We start from the raw sequence: 23,608 nt of genomic DNA, 5'->3' as shown, positions 1-23,608 counted from the left end.
ATGTTGCACCGTTGGATGGATTATAAATTTTTCATCCATTTCACTATTTTTTGCATCCTTCTTTATATGGATGCCATGCCTTTGGCCATATATGATATATGATGTATATATGCTATTGGGTTTTTTCTAGATGGGAAGCATGTCTGTTTGTCTAGATTGAAATATGTGATATAGGATATGGATGGATGATGTCTACGAATGTATTTTGATCTCATATGATAATACATTACGCTTTTTTCGTACTGAAAAAAAGAGAAGCCCACATTATAAAAGCTATCATTGTTTTGCATTGAATGTGGAGATAGCAACCAACTGATCTCTTTGTTGTCAAATAATGATTTGGGTGATCTTCCAAGTTGAAAAGGAAGACCAGTTCATCGTAGTAGTGAACAAAAAAAATTGATCGCTCAAATGTTCGAGGTTGACTGTAAATTCTAGTGGGCCACATCAAAGGTAATGATTGGTTATTGAGCCCGTTTAATTGTTAAAAATACAATTCCATTATGCATGACATTAGAACCAAATTAGTATGCACCTAATATTAAGGGAGACACACATTTGGAGTGCATTGGAATATAACAGATCCATGGGAAGGATAAATCAGAGGGCTTAGTGCATGCATTAAGGAATGAAGACCCTGTTGGAATATAACAGATGCATGGGAAGGAAATATCAGAGGGACTAGTACATGCATTGAGGAATGAAGACCCTGTTGGTAAAAATTCAGCGGAGAATGAGATGCAAAGGACCGTTAGACCATTTAATTGGTCATTGAAAGTTTGTGTTTGGAGTACCCAATTATTAAAGCATTGGATTCGTCATGTGCATCCCCGATCTGATTCTAATAACTAATCAGAGTGCACAATGAAACAATAACATTCCAAGGACAATTAAACATAGGTGAACTTGGAATTAAAACTAATTTTTCCTACCATTAATTGGTATCAAAGCAAGGATATGGTCTTTGGGAAACACAGATCTGAGTGAAAAGGTTTTTTTTTTTTGCAGGAACATAGCACAAAGTATGGAAGAGCATATTTATTGAGATTTGACAGGTTATTAGTCTTGGTTTTTTTTACAATTAATTAATGTACAAGTAGAAACCATTACAACAATAAAGTTATGACAGAGGGAGAAGGAGCATACAAAGATATTATGTGAACAAGTTTGTGACAAAACCCTAGAAGCAAATTAGCATTGCTGAAGAGGAAGAGGACAAACATAATTTCTTAGTAAGTGAGTAAGGTAAATGCAACAACCAAGAGAGAAAGGAGTGCTCATAAAGAAGGTTCAAGTGAAGTGAATCATTGGCCAAGTTTAGAGGAGATAGCTTGGTAAGGTGTTGGCTAGATTGCAACTCACAAGTGGACAAGGAGATTTCATGAAAGAAGGAAACGACAATGAATACTGATAGTCATGTCAAGGGTTCAGTGAGAAGTCACAATAAAATGAAAGAGAATTCTAAAGAAGTTGGCATGAGGAAGATGAGAGATGAGGAATTTGAGAAAGAGATGACTGTGATGAAGGAATGGTTGAATGTTCTTATGGAGCTACTACAACAAGAAGTTGAATACTAGAGATATAGATGGGTGATACAGAAAAAGGTGAAGTGGCACAAGTTACAAGTGAAGTTGAAACATAGGTTAAGCAGTCAATAGAGGAGTGAAGAGCTCAAGGCAATTGAGAAGAATGTATGCATTTTTGAACTAGAGCAAGGACCATTGCTTGGTGATAATGAAGATGAGGGACTTTCTGCAAGTCTCATGACCTACTTGGATAGTTCATATAAGCATGCAATTGTGTTGATAGAGGATATAAAAGAGGTTGAAAATCCAAATATTTTTGAAACTAATATTTTGTGGATGGTGATGGACAATCACCTAGTATTGTCAAGAAGGTGAAGGAAGAAAATAAATGTTTTCTTAAGGCATAAAAGGAAGAAAAACTCATAATTTCACTCTGATAGAGGATGAGGTAGCATTCTCTCATGAAGAAAACCATGATGAAAACCATACATCAATGAACAAAGATATTGTTGATATAAAATTAAAGAAACCTATTGTTGTAGAGGACAAAGAAGAATTGGCTCATGGAGATAGTAAAAGGAAGCATAAAGAGGAAGAGCAATATTCAGAATTAACGCTGAAATTTTTTGAATAAGAGATAAGGATGTTGGAAGAATGGTTGATTAATTCAAGCATTAATAAAGAATACTACATGAAAGTTGGCGGCATAAAAGGAGTGGTTAAGGCATCAGATGAAGGAAAGAGTAATAATTTTGCAATTATCAAAGAAGGGAACATGAAACAACAACCAATGAGGAGCAAAAACAACAAATTTAAACAAACAAGGAGCAACATGCACCAGATAAGAGATAAAATGGACATGGAAATTGAGAAAATTGATAGAAAAAGTGCCCAGAAAGAGGTACACTAATGTAAGAAGGGTAGTCAACAACAATAGATATTTTACTATACAAGAGAGAAAGAGCAAAGTAAATAGAAGGTTGCAAAACAAGGTTTGGGATCCAAAAGGATTTGTTCATCAAAGGATCATGACCAGGAGGTCATGAATTTTTTTCTACCTTGGGAGTTTGATGGAGGAGCATTAGAGCTTCCCAAATCAATCATGTTTTTTGAAAAAAATCTCGAATGGGGCTTCAACATTGAAAATGAATTATATTTCCATAATTGTAAATATTCTTAATTTCTTTTATTATCATAAAATATATGGATAGAATTATATGTATGAGAATCCGCCTTTCAAGGCATGAGAGATTTAGGGGATAAATTATGGTAGATGTAGAAAAAAATGTGGACTGATTTTAGGATTTCATAAAAGGATGCTTTGTTCCAAAACAAATTTTATTTTATTCTTGTAAGCCTATGGGTATGGGGAGAGGCCAAGAAAATATATAATGAGGCCATAGTGAGAACAAGAGTTCCTAGGTATATGCATGTATAATTTCTGAATGAGAAGACGTTTTCATTGTGTAACTGTCTCGGTGTTATGGCATGTGACTACATGGCTTGAGGAAAGGCCATATTTCATTTGAATGAAAGGTATTTCTGTTTGTCCTCTGTGGGCCATTGTAGGTTAAATGAAGAAGAATTGAATACATACTGATTGAACCTATAAAATTAGATGATCAGAGATGTATAGTAAAGGAATGAAATTAGATGTATTCACTGTTTGACTTTGTCTTTAGAATGCAAGGAAATGTGCCGAATCATCGATTCACACAAGACTCAAGGCGTGGTTGGAGGATTGGTCACAATTATCAAGAGTGGATTCTGAATATGCTTATTCATAATAAGTGATAGATTTAGATAAATGCATATAATGATAGTTTCGAAATATATCAACGAAGATAAGATATGCATATTGGATTTGTTTTGTTCATTTATTTCTTGAATGGTTGCATTGAATATGTCTTGATTGATTGTGAGAAGCCCATGTTATAAAAGTTATCATTGTTTTGCAGTGAAGGTGGAGATGGAAGCCAACTGATCACTTTGTTGTCAAAGAATGATTGGGGTGATCTTCCAAGTTGTAAAGGAAGACCAATTCAACATGATAGTGAACAACAAAAATTGATCACTTAGATGTGCAAGGTTGACTGTAAATTCTAGTGGGCCACGTCAAAGGTAATGCTGATAATACAATGTTGGTTATTGAGCCTATCAAATTGTTAAAAATGCAATTCCATTATGCATGACATTGGAACCAAATCAATATGCAACTAATATGAAGGGAGATGCACATTTGGAGTGCGTTGGAATATAATAGTTCCATGGGAAGGAAATATTAGAGGTCTTAGTGCATGCATTGAGGAATGAAGACCCTCAGTGTGAAGTGAGATACAAAGGACCATTAGACCATTTAATTGGTCATTGAAAGTTTGTATTGAAAGTGCCCAACTGTTAAAACGTTGGACTCGTCACGTGCATGCCTGATGTGATTTTGATAACTAATCAGAGTGCACAATAGAAAAATAACATTCCAAGGATAATTAAACAAAGGTGAACTTGGCAGTAAAATTGATTTTTCCTGCCATCAACTAGATAGATGTTCTTCTTGTGAAAAAATTTCTCAAAGAAAAGGTTATAAAAAATAATCAATAATATCAACATCATTTAGTAACAACAATTATGGTCAAACAACTTTGACACTTGGTATGTTATCAACATCAACATTATACCATCATTATGGTCAATACCTCTGACACATGGTGCATTCTCACCATAATTCTAGTAGATACTCTTGACACATGGTAGCTCAACCATAATTCTTGTAGCTACCTATGACACATGGCTCATCATTAGCATAAAATAGTCATCTATCTGTCACATAAACATCGACTAGTCTTGGTTCACCATTATTCTAGTCGGTACCACGATGCATGGTGAATCTCCAAAAGCTACACTCTAACTGATTAATTCTAGGCCTGATGCTAATGAGTTTGATGTTGGAAGGGCCACACTCTATCTAAGTAATTTTGGGCCTCTAGGACCATTCCTCCTAATTCTAGTCAATATGCTTAATACAGGAAGAATGTCTATCCTCTTCCAGACCATTCTCCCTAATTTGGGTCAATGTATTTGACAAAGGAATAATATTCCTAATGTGGGTCACAATACTTGACATAGGGATAATGTAGTCCTTGATGCTATCTCATAAAATCTCCCTCTTAATGAGATAGGAATTCTCCACAAGTCCAAGCTTGTCCCCGAAGTATACAAGCTTTGCTTGAGACAAAGGATTTGTAAGAATATCAACAATCTACTCATTATTAGAGACATACTAGAGCTTCACTGCTCCCTTTTGCACCATATCAGGGATCAAGTGGTACTTGATCTCGATGTGTTTAACCTTTTCATGGAAAACTTGATTCTTTGTGAGATTGACACAACTTTGATTATCACAATACATCACGATTAGTTCTAGCACATAATCAAACAATCCCTCTAGTAGCTTCTGAAGCCACACTACTTTGCAACTCGCTAAGCTAGATGCAATATATTCAGCCTCAACAGTGTTGAGTGAAACTGATGTAAGCTTCCTTTTCAACCACACAATCATAACAGATCCCAAACTGACACAAACTCCAAAGGTACTCTTTCTGTATTCAACACTCCCTTCCCAATCCGCATCTATATAGCCATGCAAATGTATGCCATCATTTGAGACATATCTCAAACCATAGTACAATTGTACTAGGTAGATATCTCAATATGTGCTTTTCTGCAATCTAATGATCATGTCTTGGTTCCACCAGGAACTGGGTTAACGTGTTTATTGTAAAACAAATGATTGGCCTAGTATTAACAAATACGTCAGCGAGCCAATTGACTTCCGGTACATGGATGGATCTACCAAATCAGACTGTGAGTCTCTCAACTTTCTCAAATTTTTCACCATGGGAGCTGACATCAACTTACAGTCCATCATTCCAAAATTTTGCAAGATCTTGATAATATAGTTTCCCTTACCAAGAAATATTTCACCAATCTTCTGCCATACTTCTAGCCCCAAATAGTAGTGCATAAAACCAAGATCCTTCATATCAAGGTTAGAAACCAAATCCCTCTTATATCAAATAATTAGATGCTCCATACCTATCAGAAATAAATCATCAACATATAATAACATAATCACAAGTTCATTCTTCTCGACCTTGAATTACATGTTTGGATTATTATCGCTTTTGGAGAAAACAAGTATTGTCATATAATTGTCAATTCATGTATACCGGGATCTCAGTGCTTGCTTAAGTCCAAAAAAGTCTTTCTTCAACCTAGAAATGTGAGACTCTCTACTTTGGACCTCAAAACCTTGAGGTTGCTCTATGAGCACTTCTTCCTCAATCAAGCCATTTAAAAAAGCAGTCTTTACATCCATTTGATTTAAATTCAAACCCATATAAGAAGCAATAGACACAATAGTTCTAATGGTACTGTACATGGCAACTAGAGAAAAGGTCTCATCATACTCCTCTCCCTCTTTTTTGGAGAACCCTCTAGTCATAAATCTTACCTTGTATTTGTCAATGTTGATATCCACTGCATGCTTGATCTTGTATACCCATTTGGATGACACCACCGATTTTCCTTTAGGTATAAGCACAATTTCCCATACATCATTCTTCATAATAGATTGATATTCTTCCAACTTCGCATCCTTCCAAAATTGCTGGATAGCTGCTTCTTCAAAAGTGGAATTTTCAGCATCAATAAGATTAATTGTTAAATCTGCATATCCAGAATACCTCTTTGGCCTCTTTCTTTCACTATAGGAGCCACATGGTGCTGCATATCTTGTTGGAAATAATACTGAGAGGGGGGGGGGGGGGGTGAATCAGTATTATCAAATCACTAACTTTTTCTTTTCATAATCAGATTTATATATGCTACTTCAATGAAGGGAACTCGCGTGTGCACGTACCTGTTCTTAAGGCATCCAACGTATATACAGTGAGCTTATGATTCAATTAATTCATCATATTTTGATCTTTAATCAGTGCATCAGTACTTAATTAACCATTTAAACAGTAACCATGTGCAGTAATAACAAAATAAGCAATCACACATAAGAAACACACATGGACACCAAGATTTAAGGTGGAAACCCAATGCGGGAGAAAAACCACCTGCTGTTGTCGTCTCTGTCTTCTTTTAATATAAGAAAAACCTGTTTACAATCTTGTACAAGTGCAGACTCATATCAGTATGTAAGCACCCACCTGTAGAAGGATACAACCTTCTCTCATTCTCCAACTTATACTAGAAGGGAGCTACAACCCCCTCGCTCTTGTACTAGCCGATATGTTTACCAGTACATAGGCGCTGGCCTATAGAAGGCTATGACCTTCACTCATTCTCTAGTTGCTACTGGAAGGGAGCTCTAACCCCCTAGCTCTTGTACTAGCCGATATTTTTACTAGTAAGTAGGCGCCAACCTACAGAAGGCTACTACCTTCTCTCTTCCTCAAGGGACCACGTTTCATTAATTTTCAGACTGGGTACTCTTAGTACACAACAACACAATAAGAAGGCCACATTTCATCCAATTTTCACCCATCAACAACATTGAAGCTCAATATCAATCACCATTGCAACACAACCAATCACTGAAAACCCATCAACGCTAAAGCAGATCATAATCAATCAATCTAAACATTCACAACATTGTCACCAGAACACAAAGTAGAACCCAGAACTATGCATCAACAACTAGAACCAACTCCAACTTCAAATATCATATCTCATAATGTATACGCTACTTTGAAGTACCAAATCAACGTGTATACATGCCTTCACCAAGACGAACCAGCATATAGATTTGCAAATACTAACTTAAAAACTTCACAACTATTCCAGACTTAAATCATACCCAGATCATAACATTTACAGAATAAAACATGTGTTAGCATTCAGATCTAGCCCATACATTATTAGATCATACAATGATAATCCATTTCAGGTCTTATGAACCTGATCCATCATTCATCATCCACCAGTGATGTGCATACTTAGTTCAGATTAAGCAAAGCACTAGAAACCCATAAATGCATATTTTCTTTTGATCGAACTCTTCATTAGATATTCATTACTTGCACACATATCCCTTTGATCTTCTCTTCCTTATAAACTTATATCCTTTGTCAATACCTCAGACCAAAACCATAGTTATGTTGCTGGTATTCTTTGATGGTATCAAGATTCTTTGCTGCACTCATTACCATGGTAGGAACCCCTAGTATTCATTATCCTTGATTTTCCATCCCATATGCGCTTTTCCTTCTGTGAAAGTGCGTGCATATGTATATGCTCCTTTTGTTATGTGAACCCACGTGTATACACTAATTTGAAAAGGTGAACCTGCGTATACATCTTAAACTATTCTCTTTCTTCAATCTCTGGAGTCTGATCTGTAATCCTTTGCTGTTAACCTATTGCACTATGAACTGTCATCATATATGTGAGTTGCCATCAAGGACAACACCTGTACCATAATGCCAAAAATCTCCCCCTTTAGACTTGATGGAAACCATATTGGTGTATATATCAAACAACACCAAGATACTCTCCCCCTTTGACATCAAGGGCAAAGGGCAGACCAAGATATTCTCCCCCATAGGGATGCTTTGCACATGTTGAATTCTCTGATCATGCTCCCCCTGAGCTTTTACCGAAATCTCTAATGGATGTGAAATGAAGTACATGACTCTATCACTCAACTAAGTGAGTATGACCTTCCTATCACCAATGACTCATACATACATCAATCACCCAACCAAGTGGGGATATACCAAATGTTCATACATGACTGAAAATTTGCAATTATTACATCATCCTTCCCATGCATAGTGGGGTTACAAATTACATCATAGGTATTTACATGACCTTTACATCAAATGATATACATGAAATTTATAACAAGGAACAATGATCTAAACAAGACCATGATAGTCATCAGCAACTATCATACACCATATATGATATGCACCATAAGCATCCGTCAGTAGCATCAAGATCAACAACCTGTATATGTCCATCATCAAAAGAGTCATCTGAATCAAAAAAACTATGTGAATCAAGAAGTATAAGTATCATCATGTACCAAGGTCTTCTATTATAATGCAAACAATGCATTATTAGAAACATATGCTCCCCCTGAACCTGTGCCAACTGTTCAATGTCAGATATGATCATTGTATTTGTCAATAAGAATCATCAAGGCATCATCATCAACCAGTTATTCATTAAGCTATTAACAAATTATGAGGGCCAAAAAAACTTCTACATGTCATCAGTAAACTGTAATCATCATCAATCAGAACAAAAAAGATAATTGATAATTGACTGAACCATTTCAGACCCATTTTCCCGAGTCTGTCCCACTGCTTCTTCAACAAAACAACATATACGTGACTTTGCAGCATCTAACTCACGCATATACGCGACTTGTCTTCATAATAACTACGTATGAGAATTTGAATATTGAATTTTCACACTCTCATCTCCCCCTGGGTCTGTTATGTCTGTATACTGAGCTATGCCACATCTTTCTGACAACAATTCCTTCTTCGTCAATACCTTGGTTTGTGATGATGTTTTCTCCTTTTGGTATGGTGGCCGAAATTTGCTCCTGCATTATTTTTCTATATGCCCAAACTGTTTACAAGTATAACATCTTATATGTTTCATATTTCTTCTATAGAAATCAATGGCTTTGTGACCAAACATATTGCAAGAAAAACAATATCCCTTAAAGTGCCTAGAAACTGATGATCTTTCTATGTGATGATTATTAGCTTGAACCATTCTATTTCTGCATCTGGCTGCAACATGTCCAAAATTATGACATATAAAACATTCAACATTATTCATCTGAGGAAAAAACTGATTATCACTTCCATAGTCAAGAGTAAATGATTTTCTTTGAAGTATTTCTTTCCTTGGTTGTTGATGGGGTTGACCTCTTATCTCCTTGTTGAGCATTTCATATTTTGCATTAGAGTTCCTTGCCTCATCTTGTGAGCTAGATTTACCTTCAATAGTTTCATGAAAACCAAGATTAGATTTGATGATAGGATAACTTTGACTACTAATAATTTATCCAAAATCTTAGTACTATCTCGAAATCGTAACAATTTATCCTTTTCTTCTAACTTACCTTTTAGGATATTTACTTGAACCCGATATTTCTCTTTCTTTTCCAGATACTGCTTCTTCATGATTTCTTCAACTTTTCTTCCTTCTTCCACTTGCTATTTTAATTTGAGAATCTCATTTTCTTGTTCTTCATCTGCTTGAGGTAGTTCTTCATTCTGCTTATTTGAATTTTCAAGATCTTCTTTTAGAGAGACTATCTCATCTTCAAGACTTTTATAGTAACTGGATCTTTCTATAAGTTTCTTGATTGTTGTATCCTTCTCATTTACTTCATTTCTCAATGATGTTACTTCATCCTACAGCCTTTGACATTGATCTTCCTTTTCCTTGTACTGCTTCCTTACTTTGTTTCCTTCCTCCAACTGAGCTTTTAATTTGGTAACTTCTTCTTTGTAGGCACATTCCCTTTTATCAATTAGATCTTTTTGATCTCTAATTGTGTCTGTGAGCTTTTTAAATTTTGTCTCTATTTGATTTCTTTCTCTTTCACCCATAAGAGAAAATTCAATTGTTTCACTGTCACATTCATTATCTTCAAATGAACAGAGAAATGTATCACCAGAGGACAACAAATTCGTACCTGATAATTCTTTTGCTTGTTCTTCTTCATTCTGAGGTGATTCTAAATCTGAAGAGTTGCTTCCACATAATGGCCAATCGTCTCTCCCACTTTCACGGTTCCTTTGAGATGTTTTCTTCTTTTGAGGTGCTTTCTTCTTTTGCTTCCTTCCCATTGTTACTACGTATATCCTTCAAGCGATCGATCTTCTGCCAAAGGACCTCCTCTGATACCAATTGTTGGAAATAACACTAAGAGGGGGGGGGGGGGTGAATCAGTATTATCAAATCACTAACTTTTTCTTTTCATAATCAGATTTATATATGCTACTTCAATGAAGGGAACTCGCATGTGCACACAATTTTTCTTAAGGCAACCAACGTATATCCAATGAGCTTATGATTCAGTTAATTCATCATATGTTGATCTTTAATTAGTGCATCAGTACTTAATTAACCATTTAAACAGTAACCATGTGCAGTAATAACATAATAAGCAATCACACATAAGCAACACACATGAACACCAAGATTTAAGGTGGAAACCCAATGCGGGAGAAAAACCACCTGTTGTTGTTGTCTCTGTCTTCTTTTAATATAAGAAAAACCTGTTTACAATCTTGTACTGGTGCTGACTCATACTAATACACAGGCACCCCACCTGCAGAAGGCTACAACTTTATCTCGTTCTCTAGCTTCTACTGGAAGGGAGCTACAACCCTATTGAGCTAATTTATTAACAAAAATTAACACAAGTATTTAATTATCAATCCTGGTTTGTAAAACTTGGAGGCAAGTCCACAGTATATGGATATCACATGTAGCCAAGCTTAGAAGATAAAATATGAAGAGTTAAGGAAGTACATATTACAAATATAAACCTATTTTAACAATTTCTAATTCACTTATGTAATATGTGAGGGATGAGGCTCCTAACTTAGGAGAACTAGGTTATCCTTCCCTACAATACTACTTTCATGAAGAGAAATCTAAAAGCACTAATTAACAAGGGTTTATGATGCAAAAGATGTAAAAGAAGAGGCTCCTAACTAAGGAGGGCCAGGTTTTCCTTCTTCACAATTCTACTTTATCATAATCACCATTGCTTCAAACCAAAAATGCATAAATAACTTCAAATAAGAAAAGGAGAATGAAATTCAGTTTTAGTTCAAGATCAAATAGAAGGGGAATTTAACTTAAATTCCTGTGTGTCCCTTCATATGTAGATTAGAATTAAACCAATATCCATTCAAAAATCATCACACATTAATTCAAATAAGAAAATCTGAAGAAAAACAAGTAAACAAATCTAAAGCAACTAGTTCATGAAAATTAAGCTAGTTTAACAATGAAGTGTACTTAGCTTGGAGTGGGGGCCCTCCACCCTTGCCTTGCACACTTGAGGCTGCTATCAAATGCTGAAACTTCAAGCACTCATTCACACTAATGAACAACAAAATGAAATTAGAACAAGTTCTTCTAGTTAATCTCCAATACTCAAATGTCTCAGCATAAAGTTATATAAAAATTACATATCATAAGCCTTCAAAGTCTTGGCTTAAATAGAAGTTTATGAAACAAACTGATCTAAAGTCTCTCCAAAAATCATATCTATTCATATCCATCTATCTAAGTCGAATCCATCCAATCTATCACTACAAATATGGACAATCCCATGAAATCATAAAACTGCCCTATTTCCTAGGGATTTTCTGGGTGACTAGTCATGTTTGACCAACCTTGACCGGGCCTAATAAAGCTTGTTTTGACCGAACCAAGTGGAATTAGTTCAGTCCTAGTTCCCAAGCTTTCCATTCATGCATCCAGCTCGAGCCCAAGTGTCCTACAAATATGTCATCCACATAGCTATTACAGGAATTTCTGATTCTGTCCAAAATTGCACTTGAAACTCAATTTTCATAAAAACTTCTAGAAATTGCAAAATTAAAATTAAATACCTGAATATGCATAAAATACATCAAAATGAGATGGATTTGATGGAAAATGGATGGAAAATATAAGGATTAAGTAAGTTTCCTTAAGCAAAAATAGACCAAAACTAAGGGCCAACATCTCCCCCTTGCTGATCTTCAAGCATGTCCTCATGCTTGTTTCTTCCTTTTGACCTTTTTCTTCTATATGCTGACTGGCTTGCTGATGTACCTGTGGCTCTAACCCTTGAAGATGAAGCTTTCTCTTGAGCTACCTGTAAAAGGATATCTATGCCTTCATGTACTTCTTCTCCTTTCTTGTAGATGACATTCTTTACTTTTTCTCCTTTTCTTCCCTCTGTTTTTCTAAAAAGAAATTTCATCATTTTTCTTTGAAGTGTTTCTCTTTGTAATATTCTTCACCTATCAGTGGAAAAATTATGGCTTGGGCTATGTATTATGGAGTGATGGGAACAAGAATGTCTCCGATGTGTGATGAGGTTTCACCATTAACATACAAATAGAAAAAATTTACACTATTCCTCCTCTGATGATAAAACACCAATATATCATTCTGGATGAGCAGCTTCAGAGAAGACAACAAATAAAACTTGAATTTTGTAATACATTCTGACATAGGATTCATTTCCCTCTCAAATTAGGAATATCAACAATTTTACTTAAAGAAGCCAATGTCCGGTTGCCCTTACATCTCACTAAAAGAAGCCAATTTTTTTATGACTAGGCATTCACTTTCAATTTAGCCACTGTTTTACCCACGCAATCTGCAAAATAGGGGTCGAAAGAACCATAAAAATATCCCAAATAGAAATGAATTTGAGAAAACTGCTTGGGTAGAGCCTAATTAGGCTCGTTCTGAAGAAAACCCATGTTTTTGTTTTTAAAATTTCATTTTATTTTGCTCAGAAAAAACAACGAAAAAATAGTGGCCTTTAAAAATCAAAATGCCTTTCCAAGACTGAATAAATTTTCATGATCATCAAATTTGAAATCATTTTCTCTCTTCAAATGCTTCTTCAGTATCCTGCTTACCTTTTTTTTTTATTCTCTTTAAAAACAATTGAATTGCAAGCTTGTTTAATTTCTGTCTCATTGCAACAATAAGTCACTGCATTTTTTTAAAATCATTACCCTTTGTAGAAAAGAAACAAACATTTTTCTTATTCTTTGATTCAAAAACCAATTTTTGTTCTGTTCATGCAATCAAACATTCTCCTTTATACACCTCTGTAAAAAAAAACTGAGCTATGTTTTGAAATAGAAATATATGAAGAAAACAAAAATCATGTTACAATTTTTGTTTTTCTTAATATAATCTCAGAATTTTGTTTTTTACTGAGTTTAAATTGAAGCTCTATGTATATTTCAATATGCAATACTTCTCTACCCAATAACCAATATACAATTCTGCTTAATAACCAATCTTCAACATATCCAATCGACATATGACTCTTCATTGCTCAATGACCAATATAAAACACTGCATCAACATATGACAGTTCACTGTAATTTTGGCTCTGCGCACTCAAATATAAACCCAAATCTTCAAACATAAGCCCAATACTCTGTTTTTATTGACCCATTCTTTCATGCATCGAACTGAAACTCGGTTTTTTTATCATACTGTTTGTTCATAAAAACACATGTACAGGTGTAGCTTTTAGGCTTGGCGACTATGCATTTTTACAACTACATGCTTTCAAAACTTCACTCAAAAATTCATTATTTCAACACGCAGTCAACCATAATAAACACTCTGTTTCATGGAGAACCGAGATCTGTCAGTCATGATTTATTTTGATTTTCTCCACCTTACAGCTAACAACTCATTCATTAACCTGAAGCTATATCACCGTGCATTATTTGTGCAATCAATCCACTGTGCAATTAATCTGAAGATATGTCATCGTGCAAGCAATCAACCTCACTATGCAAACACTTTGTTTCATTTAATAAACTTGGCGATTTCATGGAGAAGTTAAATCGATTTACCTGATGTGTTGAAGAAGTGTCGAGATCTCTTTGAGTGTGGCCTAATTATCTGCATTTTAACACCTCCGTTTGTTGACTGGTGGCATAAACAAACTTTAAACAAATCACAGACTATCCATAATCTCGATGAAAAATCCCGATTTTTCCTCTAAACTGTCCATTGCATTAAAGAAAATAGATCGGGTTTCTTTCTTACCTTGGATCTTCACGGGATTTTTGTTAACCGCCTCCTTCTTCTCCGTTAATCTTCCCAGCTCACCCTACTTATCTCTCCAATTCCTCGGCGTTATATCTCTTTCTCCTTCCTCGGTTTGTTTCTTCTGTCAAACTAGTTTTTTTACTTCCTTTGACCATATGCTAATGGCTCACAACTTCTACCGTTCTCGCTGAGCCTCCAATGGCTGTGATGGCAAAGAAATTTACGGTTCTGAGCTTCAACAATGGCGGAGCTCTTCTCTGTCGAACGCACAAGGTTTATTTCTGTTGTTTCAAAAATGTTTTAACCGTTTTGTTTGATGTCCTCCAATCCATACCGTGACTTATCCTTTGACTATCATATATATTACTTTGTTGCTATGTCGATTGCTTCCATCGTGGTTACCACCATATTTCTTTATGAGTACTGGTTTATTTTTGTTATGCATTGTTTTGATTGCCACGTTAATTGCATAACAAAAATAAATTCCATAATACTAATGTTCATTTTCTACGGCTGTCCCTTCAAACATTATCACTTAAGTTTGCATTGTATTGCCTATCATATGAGGATTATGATTACACCCATCGAATTGTATTACCATCATATTGCATTACCAATAGTATTACATCTTTATGTGCCATGATAGGTTCAATATATAAATCATTTCGATTTGGTTGATTTGATTATTTCTCATAATGCATCTATTCCATATGTGTTGCAATATATCTCTTTAATTTTAAAATGACCATTTAGGTCATGTTTAAAATTATTTCCATAATACTAATGTTTTATATGGTGGTGCAGGTTTCGACTTATTAATTCCTCATTTTGGAATGTATATAAATGGAATGTAAATTATAAATGTAGAATGTACATTTGGTTAGGTATATAAACATAGGATGTATATAGGATTAGGTATAGGGTAAATGTAGAATGTAAATGTAGGATATACATAGGATAATGGGTATAGGATGAAGGTAATGTAATGAATATGCATTCACGTACTAATTTTAATTTTGACAAGCTCTAAAAATTTCTAAAAAAAATTCGAATTTGCTAGAGCAAAATTTTGTACTCACAATACTTGTACTTCCCTGACAATATTTCTGATCATGAGAGCTTTGATAAAGAGAAATCCCATCTCCTTAATGTCTTTGTTGAGAAAGGCTATAGTAGGCGCCTTGGTTAGAAGGCTTTCCTTAAAGCCTCTAAAAATGCGTCTATTAAAAAAGAGCTGAAGGAGCGCCGTCTAGGGGTCCATCTTCCCTATGTCCAGGGAACCACAGACAAGATTGCTCGGATCCTTAGGAGGTATGATATTCCCTCAACCTTTAGGCCCCTCAACACCATTCGTAAATCCCTCCGATCGGTGAAAGATCCCGTTGACCCTAAGGACATGAAGGGTGTCTACTTGATCCCTTGTTCTTGCGGGACCCCCTATATCGGGGAAATAGGGCGCTCCATCCATCAAAGGATCAGCGAACATGCAGTGGACCTAAGACATGGGAGAACCAAGTCTTCCGCGTTAGCAGAGCATGCGGAAAAGACCAAGCATCAGGTGTGTATAGAGGAGGCCAAGGTTATTGCCAAAGTTGCTCATTTTCATCATCGTAAATTCAGGGAAGCTATTGAGATTGAAAGAAGGCCTAACAATCTCAATAGAGATGACGGCTGGAAGATCAGTAGCTGTTGGATCCCTGCCCTTTCTTCCTAGTCTTTCTTTTCCTTCCCCCCCCTTTTCATTCCTTTCGACCTTTCATTATTTTTATCCTTTTTTGCTCTCTAGTCTTCTAATGGTCTTTTTCCTGTCCTTCTCCGTCTTTTCAATTTATGTCGGGTTTTTTTTTTTTTTTTGTAGTGTTATCATTATTCTTTTTATTTTTTTATTTTATTATTTTTATTTTATTCTGATATAATTATTTATATATTGTTTTTATCTATTTATTTATTCATTTTATTTTATATTATTTATGTTTTACTTTTATTTGTTTATTTATTCTTATTCTTATTATTTATTTATTTATTTTATTATTATTATTATTATTTTTTTTTTTTTTTTTAAATTTAATTTAATTTATTTATTTATTTTTAATTTAATTTAATTTATTTATCTATTTAGTATTATTATTATTATTATTTTTATTTATTTATTTATTTTATTTATCTGTATTTTATTTATTTAATTTAATCTTTATTATTTTTTTTCTCGTTCCACTATTTATTTAGTCTAACTAACTATTATCTAAATTTTTTTCCATATAACTAAATCCCATTAAAGTTACAATTAACTTATAATTTTTAATTTTTAAATGATACCTTTTAACTAACTTAAACACCGATTAAATTATTTTTATTTATATTTTAGGTATATCTTAAAGGTATGGTCACCGAATTAACTAACTTCCTTTAAATTATTAAAATGGTTTGTTGACTTTGATCCCTAAGTCAAAATTAGCCGTTGGTCAAGTTAGCCATTGGAGGCTCTGCGCAGACTATTTAACATGCAAAGCTGGATCTGTTTTCTTCAACTCGTCCTGACGATGAACCACACTGGTTGGTTCGAAACGCGTCGGCAATGATTTTTTGATTGTGATTTACGCCGAAATTTCTTCTGATAAATATTGGTTGATGTCCTCTGATAAAATGTCTTAGATAGATTGAAATATAGAATTTATTTCTGCCTTCAGTTCTTGCATCCTTCATTGATTCTGGTCCATTGATTGTCGATGTCGTTCAGGTCCCTCTGCAATTGATTCATAATAACTCAGGTCCCTTCTATCATGTACATTTTTTATGCAATATATACATGTTTTTTTCTAACATTTCAGGTCCCAATTGCTATTGATTTCAAAAATATTTCAGGTCCCAACTGCATACAATACAAGTTCCATTGTCAATTCAGTTGCACAATTAAGTTTCTTTTGCGACCTTCCTCCTTGCTGATGGGAAGACTTGTCCTCAAGTCTTGTTTTTTTTGGAGGATGATTCCTGGAAAATCGATATGAAGAAATGGTAAAACAAAATAGAGAATTCATATTGGCCAAACTAGTTGGTTTTCTGATAGAATTCGAGTTTGTATTGTGCCACTTTCGTGGATTTTCACAACCAAACTCCTTTATTATTTTTGATCTTTTTCTATTTTTTTTCCTTTTCTTTTTTGGATGGAGGTGGGGTGTAATGGAGTAGGGAAGTATGAAAAGCTTATGAAAATAGGTTATATTGAATTCATGATTTAGTAGTAAATGGAGATAATAATTCTGGACTTCAACATGCATGGTCGTGGAGCTTAACATACAATATGGATGATGGATGAAATCATAAACAATTTGGCTTATGAAAGGCTTCTTTGGAGATTGATGTGACTTGACATGGTACAGAACTTGACTGCTTCTTCTGATGATTATCTTCATGTCTTTTTGCCTTGATCTCGATCATGTTGTAGGGTTTGTTGGTGTTGTTGGTCAATAACTAAAGACAAGCTTCAAGAATTTGAGTTTCATTAGATGAATTCAACATCAGGTGAATTTTAAATTTGCTTTGACTTGAACATTTGCATTCATATTCTGGAATATGAATTTAAGATCGACTTTGAAAAGTACTTCATTCATGGAGTTCACTCCTTCATTCTTCTTATGACCTGCAAAAACATAGCACTTGCCTACAATACAATATTAGATAATGGAGGGAGAGAGGTGTACAGTCCCTCTTATTCCAATAAATATGTAAATCATTACAAGCATTGCTTAGAAAACAAGTCCAAATATGATATACAAACAAAATGCATTTATTTACCCCTTGAGGAATGGTGGCTAGCCTAGACCTCCTAGCGGTATTCTATTTACAAAATATTTGTTTATATCCAATTAGAGTGATTCCAAAGCCAAGTTGAAGTGAATTCATATGGCTACCTCCAATATAAACAGGTTTTCAAAATGGTTTAAAATGATATGGTAAAAATTATAAGGAGTGCCATGTTTGATAGAGTTGCTTGTTAATTTTTAACTAGACCAATAGTCACTATTTGAAGTGTAACTTATTTGATAAAGATCAGATCAATGTGATTTCACTTGGATATTAAATTAGATTCATTTTTATCTTTCAATTAGAAACAAGTTTCAAAAATTCTTAAGTTTGATATCACAAAATTGGTGATGAATAGACCTAGGAGGCAGAGTTTTACTATGCTGTTTTGAAGACATGCAGTCACTGAATGTGGCATAACTTTTTCATTTTACCTCCAAATGGGATGATTCAAATTGTGTCTTGATCTAGACTTGAATATATATCTCCCATGTAAACAGGTTTTTAAAAGAAGATGATTTGGTATGTTAAATATGCCAATTATTAGGCATGACCTAGAATTGTCACCATGCAGATTTTTCGAGAAACAGTTAGTATTTCAAGAATAATTTTTTCATATGATACTTGATTGAAGTGATTCAAATTGATTTGGAAACTATATTCCAAGGGCTATCTTCCCTATGAATTTCAGATAAAAATGTTTCCATTAGACACCTCAAATATAGGCTGTACTAACTCTGTCCTCAACATTTCACTTGAGACCTAGTTTTGATTTTGATCACATTTTTATTTGTGATATAAATTGAAAACTTCAAAATGGATTCCAAAACTAGATTTCAAGAGATATGTAAAAAAAACCATGATTTCAAAATGATCCTATATGGTTACCCAAAATAGGATTGTTCTTACTGCATTTTGCCATGTAGTCCTTTCAAATGAATATTGAACAATGATTTGAAGAAATATTCATGACAGTTTGAAACAAATTTATTATGGAAGTCTTATTGTGAATTCATTTGACTTGTTTATTTATTCTATTCTATCCTATTCTATTTTAGAAAAATAATTCATTCTCTCAAGTATAAGAGAATTTCCAATGCATCCATTTTCGTAACAAGATCATGAGTAAACTCACATCCAAATTTGAAAAATATACTTTAATGAATTTTTGGACATGAAAATTTATTTGATCATAAAGATTTGATGAGAAAGAATGTTGAAGAATGGAGTAGTGTTGTAACCTATTCTTTAACATCATTTTTTTAGATCTTGTCATACAAATGGATTTTGTAGTTATTTTATTTTATTTTTTGTTGTTGGGGGTTTTGTTTTGGGAATCTACTTTTAAGATCTCTATTTCTAGGCATAAAGGAACATAACTAAGAGAAATGTATACTAACTAACTTTTTAGTATTTTTGTTTCTCTTCTATTTGACTATGTTGATAATTGCCTTCCCGACAATGATGCCAAAATGTTGAGCTAATTTATTAACACAAATTAACACAAGTATTTGATTATCAATCCGGGTTTGTAAAACTTGGAGGCAAGTCCACAGTATATGGATATCAGATGTAGCCAAGCTTAGAAGATAAAATTTGAAGAGTTAAGGAAGTACATATCACAAATATAAACCTATTTTAACAATTTCTAATTCACTTATGTAATATGTGAGGGATGAGGCTCCTAACTTAGGAGAACTAGGTTGTCCTTCCCTGCAAGACTACTTTCATGAAGAGAAATCTAAAAGCACTAATAAACAATGGTTTATGATACAAAAGATGTAAAAGAAGAGGCTCCTAACTAAGGAGGACCAGATTATCCTTCTTCACAATTCTACTCTATCATAATCACCATTGCTTCAAACCAGAAATGCATAAATAACTTCAAATAAGAAAAGGAGAATGAAATTCAGTTTTAGTTCAATATCAAATAGAAGGAGAATTTAACTTAAATTCCTACGTGTCCTTTCATATGTAGATTAGAATTAAACCAATATCCATTCAACAATCATCACACATTAATTCAAATAAGCAAATCTGAAGCAAAACAAGTAAACAAATCTAAAGCAACTAGTTCATGAAAATTAAGCTAGTTTAACAATGAAGTGTACTTAGCTTGGAGTGGGGGCCCTCCACCCTTGCCTTGCACACTTGAGGATTCTATCAAATGCTGAAACTTCAAGCACTCATCCACATTAATGAACAACAAAATGAAAGTAGAACAAGTTCTTCTAATTAATCTCCAATACTCAAATGTCTCAGCATAAAGTTATATAAAAATTACATATCATAAGCCTTCAAAGTCTTGGCTTAAATAGAAGTTTATGAAACAAACTGATCTAAAGTATCTCTAACAATCATATCTATTCATATCCATCTATATAAGTCGAATCCATCCAATCTATCACTAGAAATATGGACAATCCCATGAAATCATAAAACTGCCCTATTTCCTAGGGATTTTCTGGGTGACTAGTCATGTTTGACCAGCCTTGACTGGGCCTAATAAAGCTTGTTTTGATCAAAAAAAGTGGAATTAGTTCAGTCCTAGTTCCCAATATTTCCATTCATGCATCCTGTTCGAGCCCAAGTGCCCTGCAAATATGTCATCCACATAGCTATTACGAGAATTTCTGATTTTGTCCAAAATTGCACTTGAAACTCAGTTTTCATAAAAACTTCTAGAAATTGAAAAATTAAAATTAAATACCTGAATATGCATAAAATATATCAAAATGAGATGGATGTGATGGAAAATGGATGGAAAATATAAGGATTAAGTAAGTTTCATTAGGCAAAAATAGACCAAAACTGAGGGCCAACAAACCCCCTAGCTCTTGTACTAGCCGATATGTTTACCAATACGTAGGCACCAGCTTACAGAAGAATACAACCTTCACTCGTTCTCTAGCTGCTACTGAAAGGGAGCTCGAACCCCCTGGCTCTTGTACTGGCTGATATGTTTACCAGTACGTAGGCACTGGCCTACAAAAGGCTACTACTTTCTCTCTTCCTCTAGGGACCATGTTTCATTAGTTTTCAGACTGGATACTCTTGGTACACAACAACACAATATGAAGGCCACGTTTCATCCAATTTTCATAATGGACCCATCAACAACATTGAAGCTCAATATCAATCACCACTACAATACAACCAATTACTGAAACCCATCAACACTGAAGCAAATCACAATCAATCAATCTGAACATTCAGAACATAGTCACTAGAACACAGAGAAAAACCCAGAACTCTACATCAACAACCAAAAGCAACTGCAACTTCAAACATCATATCTCATAATGTATACGCTACTTCAAAGTACCGAACCAACGTGTATACACGCCTTCACCAAGTCAAACCAGCATATAGATCTACAAATACTAAGTTAAAAACTTCATAGCTATTCTAGACTCCAGTCATACCCATATCATAACATTTGCAGAATAAAACATGCTTTAGCATTTAGATCTAGCCCATCCATTATCAGATCATACAATTATAATTCATTTAAGGTCTTATGAACCTGATCCATCATTCATCATCCACCAGTTATGTGCATACTTAGTTCAGATCAAGCAAAGCACCAAAAACCCATAACATTTATATTTTATTTTGATCTAACTCTTCATTAGATATTCATTACTTGCACACATAGCCCTTTGATCTTCTCCTTCTTATATACTTATATCCTTTGTCAATACCTCGGACCAAAACCATAATTATGCTATTGGTATTTTGTTATGGTATCAAGATTCTTTGCCGCGCTCATTACCATGGGTCAATACCATGGTAGGAACCCATGGTATTCATTATCCTTGATTTTCCATCCCATACACGCTTTTCCTTCTGTGAAAGTGCGTGCATACGTATACGCTCCTTTTGTTCTGTGAACCCGCGTGTATACACTACTTTGACAAGGTGAACCTGCGTATACATCTTAAACTATTCTCTTTCTTCAATCTCTAGAGTCTGATCTGTAATCCTTTGTTGTTAACCTGTTGCACTGTGAACTATCATCATATATGTGAGTTTCCATCAAGGACAACACCTGTGCCATAATGCCAACATGTCCTTCTTCTTCCTGCAAAGTGGATATTAGCCAAGCTGGCCTCTTCTAGATTTTGAGAATAAAAACTGGGTTCATTCGCTCGTTAGGTCCTTCCAACTCTTCTTTGTGATCAACACGATGTTGTGAAGGATTCGATGGACCAAAATATTATTCTTCCTTGGGAGATTAATGCTTTTTGTCCTCATTAGAGTCCATGGGAACTTATTTGGATTTCCGATAGGCAACATTCTCATCAAAGGTCTCATCCGTACTAACTTTAACCTGTTTTTGTCTTGGAACATATATTCTATATGCCTTTTATGATTCACTATATCCAATGAATATTCCTTTCTTTCTTGAAGGTTCCAACTTCCTTCTATTATCTTTAGGTACATGAATATAAAAACTACAACCAAATATTCTTAAATGACCAATATGAGGTTTCTGCTTGGTGAATCCTTCTTTAGGAGTCTTATCTTCCAAAATTAGACAAAGACTTCTATTTTGAATGTGGACGACTATCATAGATGCTTCACTCCATAGAAACATAGGCAATTTTGATCATGCATCACTGCCTTCACAAATTCTTCAATAGATCTATTTTTTCTTTCAACAAATCCATTTTTGTGGATTGTAAGGGCCTATTAACTCCCTCTTAATACCAAATTCTTTACACAATAAAATGAGCTCATTGGAGGTGTATTCTCTTCCATTTTCAGATCTCATATTCTTGATCTTCTTTACCTTAAAATTTTCAACTTTTGCCTTGAATTCTTGGAACTTGTCAAAGACTTCCTCATTTGTCTTCATGAGTAAATCCACGTCTTGTGAGAGAAGTCATCAACAAATGTTACATAGTACAAGGAGCCTCCAAAGATTTTACTGGTATTGGACCACATACATCAGAACAGATCAAATCTTGGATTTCCTTAGATGTACTTTCACTGCTTGGGAAAGGATTCTTGACATTGTTCCAAATCACACATCCTTTACATAGTTCATCATGTTCTACTTGCAACTCTGGAACACCAACAACCATTTTCTTTAAGGCTAGCAAAGCTCTATAGTGAAGGTGAGGATATCTTCTATGCCAAAGCTCACATGGATTAATATCATTATGTATAAGTGCTTGGCTATATTTTTTGAAAAGTTTATACAAACTTCCTTCACGAAATCCAATCACTCAAGCAAAATCTATACTAGAGTCTTTGGGCCAAACAATAACTTTTCCATCAACAAAAGCTACTATATCTCCTTTATCTTCCAAGCATGAAATATAAACCAAATTATTTTTCATACTTAGTACATATAATATGTTGCTAAGATGAAAATTATTCCCTGATTCTAGCTCAATGAATATCTTCTCAATTCCTTTGAC

This window comes from Pinus tabuliformis, chromosome 8 (genome assembly GCF_031772625.1).
Source record: "Pinus tabuliformis cultivar Carrire ecotype Pingquan chromosome 8, CPIR1, whole genome shotgun sequence".
NCBI lineage: Eukaryota > Viridiplantae > Streptophyta > Pinopsida > Pinales > Pinaceae > Pinus > Pinus tabuliformis.
The sequence above is the reverse complement of the archived record's forward strand: the minus strand, read 5'-3'. Positions refer to the sequence as shown.